Source organism: Anopheles merus, chromosome 3R, assembly GCF_017562075.2.
Source record: "Anopheles merus strain MAF chromosome 3R, AmerM5.1, whole genome shotgun sequence".
In the NCBI taxonomy this organism is placed as follows: Eukaryota; Metazoa; Arthropoda; class Insecta; order Diptera; family Culicidae; genus Anopheles; species Anopheles merus.
In genome coordinates this window covers 34,249,061-34,258,376 of record NC_054084.1, presented here as the reverse complement: position 1 = coordinate 34,258,376, position 9,316 = coordinate 34,249,061, and the positions used below count along the sequence as shown (strand labels likewise).

Genomic DNA, 9,316 nt, shown 5'->3' with positions numbered 1-9,316 from the left:
CTTCGAAACTTCTTGGCAATTACCACGAAACCGGGTACTATGTCCTTGCTATGCCAAGACGGTCCCCATGCAAGGCTTGAACCCAAGACGTGCATGTGTTGTAAAGTCGTGCGAGTTAACCATTGTACCATAGTGAAAATTGAGTATATTGAACACCATACATGTCTAAATATTCATGAATCTCTGGGGATTTATAAAAGTTTATAGATTAACGAATCTTTGAAGATTCTTGAATCTTTATCGATTGAATCTTTGAAGATTCTTGAATCTTTATTGATTAACGAATCTTTAAAGATTCATGATTTTTTTATATATTTATTGTTGTGGATAGACGTGCCGAGCCCTGGATTCGCCGTAGCAGTTGCGCTGCTGCTGGTCGACATCCAGGAATCGACACTGCGCTCACGCACACTAATACGCCGCACTTAGCGATGCGCGCTAAGTGTGTGCAGAGCGCACCTAACGCAGGAGTGTGTAACAGGCTACCGGTCGAGCAGGGCTCCCGGTAGTGCTCACGGTGCGGCTCGTGCGCGCGGCCCCAGACATCAATATATTGTGTTTTGTATTATTTAATTCGGTTAATAAATGTGTAAAAGTGCAAACATAAAAGTGGCGACGAGGATGGGATTCTCTTGCGCAAGGAGGATCCTACAGAACCCGCGGCAGCCATCGCGTTTCGTCTGGCCTTTCTGCAGCGTCAGTGCAGCGGCCATCGCGATGGCACGGTTCCCTGTGCCTTTGGATACCGCGGAACATCGGGCCGCCGCCACCGCAGACACCGTGGCCCCGGCTGCTGTCCCATCACTGGCGACCGCTGCAATGGGCAGCCGGCTACACACCACCCACTGCAGCCGCATATCAAGGGCGACGGCACATTCCGCCCCGGCTCGAGCCCTGCAGCACATCATCGGCGAAGCAGCTATCTCGCCGCAGCTCTAGCCCAGCAACACCAACAGCAACGCGCAAGTTGCTTCGGCTGCCGCACCTCAGCACATCATCGGCGAGGTCGCAATCCCGCCAAGGCTCGAGTCCGCCTCATCATCGGCAACCCGCAGGTTGTTTTGACTGCAGCACGGCAGCACGTCATCGGCGCGGTCGCATTCCCGCCGCGGCTCGAGCCCCGCATCACCAACGGCGACACGTAAGTCGCCTCGGCTGCAACGCAGCAGCCTCGCATCATAGGCGACGACACATTCCGCCTCAGCTGCAGCATAGCAACCCTCATTGGCGTCGACACATTCCGCCTGACCTGCAGCAAACCCAGCACGTCCAGCCAGAGACGCCATCGCTGTGGCCGGCCATTGCTGTCGCCGGTCATGGCCCTGCCGGTGCAAGGTTTCATCGCGGCACCACCCTCACCTCCCGGCAGGCGTAGCAGCGATGCTACAACCCGAGGACGCGAACGCGGCATCATCGCCGCCGCTCCGGGACAACGGTGCACCATAGCAGACGCTCCCGAGGAAAGCGAACCCGACATCATCGCCGCCGCCCCGGGACAACAGGTCATCATCGCAGACGCGACCCCGAGGAACGCGAACGCGGCATCATGGCCGCCGCCCGGGAACATGAGCGCAGCAGCATCACGGGCCCCACTACGTACCATCGGTCGAAGGGTGTCACCACGCTGGTATTCCGTTGTGGAATACCACCCGCTTTGGTTCGACCCTTCGGTTATTAAAAGGGGGAGATGTTGTGGATAGACGTGCCGAGCCCTGGATTCGCCGTAGCAGTTGCGCTGCTGCTGGTCGACATCCAGGAATCGACACTGCGTTCACGCACACTAATACGCCGCACTTAGCGATGCGCGCTAAGTGTGTGCAGAGCGCACCTAACGCAGGAGTGTGTAACAGGCTACCGGTCGAGCAGGGCTCCCGGTAGTGCTCACGGTGCGGCTCGTGCGCGCGGCCCCAGACATCAATATATTGTGTTTTGTATTATTTAATTCGGTTAATAAATGTGTAAAAGTGCAAACATAAAATTTATGATTCCTTGGAGATTCATGAATCTCTGTAGATTTATAAAAGTTTATAGATTCATGAATCTTTGAATCTTTTCTTGAATCTTTATTGATTGAATCTTTGAAGATTCTTGAATCTTTATTGATTAACGAATCTTTAAAGATTTATGATTTTTTTTATATATTTATGATTCCTTGGAGATTCATGAATCTTTAGAGATCAATTGATCTTTGGAAATTCGATTCGAGATTCGAATCATACATCGATTAAGATTAGTAATAATGAATCTCAACGAAAATTTCCTGATACCCAACAGTAATTCTGATCTTTCATAATATTTTAGGTCCATGTTAACTTAAAATCCTTGTTATGAAAGTGAATGCGTAAAGTAAACAACTATTATTGCGAATTTAAATATCATTCTGAATCCACTAAAACCAGATTAAAAAAATACAGCTGTTTAATTACAATCTTCCCTGAGAATCGTTTTTTAAAGCAAACATGTTGACTGTCCCTTCACATTCCATACATTTTGTCTCATCAAAGCAGCATATTCACCTTGGCCTCCTATATTCATTCAGCCCTTTTCAAATGAAAGGGGGTGTATTTAACAATTAACACCCCACCGACAAGTGTCAGCAATTAGCATCCCCATAAATGCATCGGAAGTTTATCTACACGTACATTCACTCATATTTCACAACCGGCGCCCCAGGTGTCAAACTTCCTGTTGTTGTAATCGGCACCCACTAATCGCGCTTTGTAATACGCAATTAACAAACATAATGCACATTATAGTGTCCCCACCCGTACGATAAATTCCAAAAACAGAACCTTAAACGGCAATTTAACGGTCCGTTGCACGTGCTTTTTGTGTGTGTGTTTGTGAGGGGGGAGTTTGAATTTTTCCATTCCTCCTACAACGATCATTATTAAAAAAAAAAAACGGCTTGAAAACTATACGTATGCGATAAGCCTCACTCACTTTCTCTTTCTCTCTTCCGTATGGGAAGATTCATATTTAAATCGAGTCCCTCTCAAAAGGGGGTGGATAAAGGGTGAGAGTTTAAAGTAGGGAAAAACAGAACCCGTTGTATATACATAGCAAACAGGAAGCAGTACATAGCTGTACGATGGATAACGTAGTGTCTATATCCAGTGTCCTTTTTTTATCACCGCCCAGGGCCCATGCTTCCCTCGCGCGCAGGGGTGTACGCGTTGTGTGCGGAAGGGTGCCTGTGTGCTGTATGCTAAAACTTTCCAATCCTTTCTACATAGTTTCTAAAAAGAGGGTTTTTACGGAGTAGGTTTTTTAGGGTTATTTTTTCGGTTGTTGCGTTAAAGTGTACATAAGCCATCATTGTGTCTCGCAGGACACTACCGTTGCCGTTGTTGGGGTGCTGGGAGGGAAGCATGTATTTGTTTTTTTATTTTAGCTGGGTGCGAGAAAAAGGGGTAACAGTTTTTTAACACAATCGAGAATGAAGGGGTTAGGCCGTTCTGTCGGCCGTACGAGTGATTTAGTCTCGTGCGAAACGAAGAAGTGATTGGATATCTGTGTGACGTGACGTTGCCATCATCGTCGATGTTTTTTGTGTGTGTGTGTTTGATAAGAATTGCTTTCAAACGTTTTGAACATTTCAAACTCGAAGCGAATGCGCATGTTTAAAGCGATGGTATGCAAAACAGTGGCCAGCAAAATGGTGCACGGTATACCGCTGAACGTCATTTTGGTTTTAAACCTCGTGTAGGTAGGAGAAGAGCTATACAGACAGCAACAAAAAAAAAGAAAAAAAAAAACGTTACAAAGTGCACCTAACCAAGGATATTTAATTCAAAGATACGAAAAAAAAACAGTTCATTTGAACGGAATTTAATTACGGCTTTGATCATTCAAACGGCTCTCCTTCCGTCAACCGTAAAGAAGGGCGCCGAGAAATTGAAATTAAATTTCACAAAAATCAAGGCGCAGCAAAACAACAGCCGAAAAAGGACTCTCCGGGCCAACCACTCGAGATAGGAAAACGGTAAGACGAACGGTATTTCGGGGGTGTGGAGGCTTTTTCATCTCTGCCCGAACATCTCGATAGGTGAATTTCGGCATTGATGAAGGTATGGCCGTATCATCGTATATCTCTCTAGTGCCACTTGAAGCGTTGTTAGGGGCAAATAGGGGGCAGGCGGAGTTTGAACCTCTCCCGGGGGGAGGGACAGCAGCATGTCAGGCATGTTTTTAACAAGCTTGAAATGTATTTTCTGTTGCCCCCAAAAAACCCCCTCTACCCACGATACATGGTACATGGCGCACAATAGAGGTTAAGGAGTTTTCCCCGTAATTAGGAAATTAGAAATGTGATCGGCGTGTAGCAAATGATGCCGCTACTCCGCACCAACACATGATCCGTCTACAATTGGTGACACACAGCTGAAAACAAAAAGGCAACTAAAGAAAGAAAGAAAAAAATCAAACCCGAAACAACCGCTTTGAAGAGCGCTGGCCCCGTAATTGGGTAGATGGAAAATGGTCGTCCCCTGTAGGATGATTTTCGGTGGAAATCTCAATACGTGCGACGAGGACTGGGCGAAACACGTTCATTCGGTTTGGTCAACAGCTAGAAAGTAAAGCAAAAGACACTCTTCGACAGGAAATGGAGGCGCCCTCGGGGGATAAAGGGAATGGGAATGTGAAGTGAAGGATCTCTGTGTGTGTGTGTGTGTGCACGTTCGCTTGAAATGGAATTTCTAATAAGAAAGAAAATGTGAAAGCAAAATCCATGTTAGTTAAATTTATTTAGCTACACATTATCCCGTGATGCTCCTTATTTGCTGCTGCTGTTGCTGCTGCTGCTGTGAGTTTTTTTTTCCAGGACTTTTCTCCGTACTCAGTGTGGGAGCTTGAGGGTAAAGTCGAAATTGGAAAAATCACTTGTGTCAAGGGCTCTGTGTCCAGTAGGAAAAACACCGCGAAGTGGAAAGTGAGGTGGGCGGTGGATGGGAGGTCAGGTCCTGTTCGAATACCTGTTAATAGTTGAATTTGAAATTGGACATTCGAGTTGGAAAGAAGGACGACGACATTCGATTGATAAGGTCCCGGGTATTGGGGGAATACACAATCTGGACACTGGAGGCTACTGATTGGTGAAATGAAAATTCCCAACCTTCCCGCCCAACGACTCAAACAAACAAAAAAAAAAAGAGCAAAAAAGCCGGAATTTTCATCAGTGCCGCAGGACATTGCCCGTAAGTGGCCATCGGAATGAAGTTACGGTGCGGGGTTCTCGCTCCCCCAATTCATCGTTAATGAAAAAGTGATTTGGGTTGGATTAATTTGGCGCTGATTTGTTGTGCAGTGGACACTCGTACGAGACCAGAGAGGATCGCTCCTTCGTTCTGGTTGATTTATTGCGAGTTTTCTTGCTTCTGCTGCTGCTGCTGCTGCTGTGTGAAGCATCGGTGAAAATGATGCTAAATTTGAGATTGAACCCCAAGAGGGTTGTTCTTTTTCTTTTTCAACGCATTTTTAACGCACAATTTCTGAAGCTTCATTACCGAAAGGTTTCCCATCCTTATCCGGAGCGTACGGAATCTAATTTTTCACCACAATTTTCCAACTCAATTGATACAGCACAATAACTGTGTGCAAATTAAACAAACCAAAATTGTACCGAAAAAAAAGCAACCACCCTCTCCTGATTGGACCAAACATTATCTCAGCTGTACTGGAAGCTGAAAGGTGCAGAGAACGGGGAATAAAAACAGGATTTATTATCATAAACCGCCATGGGGTCAACCGCAAAGTCTATCGTCCTCTACGGCTTAATCGTCCCCTACGGCTTTTGGTGGACGAACTTTCCTTGCGAAACCGTTTTTGAAAAATTCGAAATCTGTCTCCTCCTCTTTGAATTTCCATCTCCCACCGAGGGGAAAGAATTTTCATTGCCTCTTCCCCTTATTTTTCCTTTGTGATGTCGCTGCGCCATTTCCCTGTTTCCATATTTATGACACACGACTAAATTTTGAAGCAGTCCTCGCAATAATAATAATAATAATAATAATAATGATAACAATAAAAACAGCACCCGGAGTTACTACGGCGTAAAGAGCGAAGCAGAAGCTCTCTTCCGCACCGCCGATAGCAACAAGAAAAACATGCATTTTTTAAAGGTTCGAAAATCGAATTTATGTCAAATGTAGCGCGACCGTGTTCGCGTAGTGTTATTTTTCTATTTCAACCGGAGTGAACTCGAACTCAACCCCTGCGGGATACGGCCGGCCCCCGTTTGGTGATGGAAACTTATCACAAATGTATTTATTTTTTCAAGCATTAGTAAAACATGTCCTTCAAATTATGTGCATGTATCGTCGGCGTTTATTCTTCCCCTTGGTTGCTTTGAAGCCTCCGGAGCGTCTTGCAGCGTGTGTGTGTGTGTTGGCACGAAACGGGAATGGGATTTGCAAGCAAGCAGGAAACGCCGGGGGTAGGATTTAAATTCAAAGCCGGCCTTCGATTCGACATGGACGTGATTCGGAGTAGATTTGACGGTAGAAAAATGGGCCTTCCACCACCGCTCTGTGCTGTGTGTGTGTGCTCCTGTGTGTGCTGGTAATGAGCATGACGGACATGGGTGATAATGGAGCCCTCCATTATTCGGCATTCGTCCGGGCGAGCCGATGAGGTGACGTCCATTATTGAAATGAGGCGAACGTGTGCGTTGGGTAATGAGGACTACATACACACACACACACACACACACACACACACACACACACACACACACACACACACTCATTACTATGTAAATTGGATTGGACCGGGTCGTCGGGTGTCCTGTTCTCCTCAGAAGCGGGAGAAAAATCTTACCGAGAAAGACAAAAAAACGGTCTTGTGGGGGTTATTAGCATTCTGATTAAAACGGACACCGGATACTAGTGTGCCCTTGCAAAGTCCAACCTTTGCTTTGCTGGGTAAAGATTCACAATGTGAATCAACAGCGACAGCAAGTAGATGTAATGCAGTGAGATAAGATAATCATTATGTATATTGGCGTTCACACTTTTACGCAGTTAAATAATGTAGAGAGTTTTTTTAGGTACAGATTGCGACGTACAGGCAGGCAGCACTGTAGCTGTTTGAAACAATATTGCATTTTACGCCTACTATGGTGACAGGATCATATAGAGCAGTGAGTAACTGTATGGTCATTGCGGTACGGTAGGTTGTGCGATCAAATCTACTCTCAACTCGTCGGTTTGTTGACGCTCTGTAGCCGGGGGTATACGAGTAACTTTTTCACCACAACTTGATTGTCACATTCTAAAACGAAGTCATTTTAATCAGGCTTTTAAACACCTATATCAACAATCAGTAACAACGAACTAAACACTACATTTTGTATAGCCAAATAGCCCTGTATAACGTCTGCCAAAAGGTTTACTCATTGCAAAAGGAACAAACCTAACAATTGTGTGTTCATCTCAATCGATTTATTGATCCACCGCTTGTCATCTTCCTTGAAAGGGTGTAAACCCCATGTAACGTATTTACATACCCCTTTCACGATGACTCTGCCAAGTGATGATTGATTGTGTTTACATCCCAGCAGCAGCAGCAGCAGCAGCAGCAGCACATCCCAGAACAGATGACCGGTTTCACGCAATCTCTCGCCAATGGTGCTTCTCTTTGGAGCTGAAAACAAAGGGGTAAAGGGAACTCCCTGCTAAATGTAAAAGGAGTACGCTATGAATCGATCACACAAATGCATGCACAAAAGGATCCGGTTACCCGATATTTGCTGATTATTAATCATAATTTTCAAGCCAAAGCTGCCGTCTCAGCACCAACTCCGGTGGGGAGCGGTGATGCGCAACGAATCCTTTCCGTTTTTAATGGCTAACAGCTAGGTGGAGGGAGTTTATATTTAGTGCAAAATTATGTTAAAGGATGAATAATCCATCATACACCATACCCGGGCTGTGTGGACGGTTGGCACACACGCAGCAAGTAAGCAGGCAAGCCAATTTCGTTTGAGTGCTCCCGTGTGAGAAACACACGGGTTTTCACAAAAGAGGGAGTGCGCGTTCGAGTGGACATATCACCACCACCCCACCTTCTTGAAAAGGGAGGTTGGGAGGTGTGTGAGGAAATATTCTTTTGTCCTTTGAGATGAAGAAACACACACACACACTCGGACATAGAAATCTCGATTGGTGGAATCATGGAGCAGCCTCCTCCACCCGGGGATGGGATTTCGAGCATTATCAGCATTCAACAGCGTGTGTATCAGCCCTCACAAGCCCACACGTAGGAATGGGTGGGATGGGATGGGTTGGTCAGTGCGCGGAAAGGAAGGAGGGCTGAGGCGTACTTACGGGCAAACCCAGTCACCATAAATCTCCGTTAGAGGATCAGCGCGAGCAAACGAGTCAAAAAAGGATTTGATTTATTTGCAGAGCACGGTGGTGGTGGTGGTGGCGCGTAAGGATTTCGGGCTCGCGTAAGCTTTTTCGTGGTAATTTATTTGAATTTACTCTTAAATTAGATCACGACTGGGGAGGTTTTTTGTTGTTGTTGTTGTTGTAGTTGTTGATCTGAGTCCCTTCATCCTCTCACTTACACTTAAAAGCCTCTTGAGGTTCGCACGTCGTGAGACGTGGACCATTTCAATGTCCCGTTGCTTGAAAGGTTTGGCACCGACATTCACATGCACTGAAGGTGTAACGTTCCCCGCTTGGGATGGGAACCCGTGTGCACTACCGGACCACTCATATTTCGACACTAGGCAATAATCATTGCTACCAATGGCACTTCTTTACCCAAAACATTGGGCCAAAAAAAAAAAAAACAAAAAAGAGAGACAAGGATTTTAGCCCACTTGTTTGCCAAACAAAACCGGCACAATTGTACTTTCTCGCCTGTCCGTGCCAACCTGTCCGGGTCCAGGGAAGAGCCATAAAACACATTAAATCCCATAGAATAATCGAAATGTCACATTAAGTTGTGAAATATAGACGAATGAGAGCATCACACTGGGCCTCGGGTAAGGGCCGAGATTTGTGGTCCGGAAAGGGACCAGAGAAGAACTTGTGTATGTTCAAGGCACAGTTTATGCTTGTAGGGGACTTTTTTTTTGGTGGAAATGGACGCCTGACCAGGAGGCTTTGCATCCGATTAGTATGGAAAGTACAAAACCCTCTGTGTGTTTGTGCCAGTGCCAGTGTGCCACATGGGACGTCTTCCTGCACCGTTTTTCCTCTCCAAACTCGGGGGGGCAGACTGACTGACCATAAATATATATTTTATGAGCCCTTTTTCCGGAGGCGCATACAGACATTTCAGCTCGCATTTCGGGATGAGGTGT

At 46.1% G+C, this 9,316-nt stretch overlaps 1 long non-coding RNA gene across 3 annotated transcripts in view; it reads left to right on the top strand.

Annotated features, from left to right (window-relative positions):
- The first annotated feature begins 3,493 nt into the window (after positions 1-3,493).
- Positions 3,494-9,316, top strand: part of LOC121597620 — a 39,023-nt gene continuing 33,200 nt past the window's right edge. For all 3 annotated transcript variants that reach the window (XR_006005440.1, XR_006005442.1, XR_006005441.1), the window contains exon 1: positions 3,494-3,985. This is a non-coding gene — a long non-coding RNA (uncharacterized LOC121597620). The remainder of the gene's footprint in view (positions 3,986-9,316) is intronic.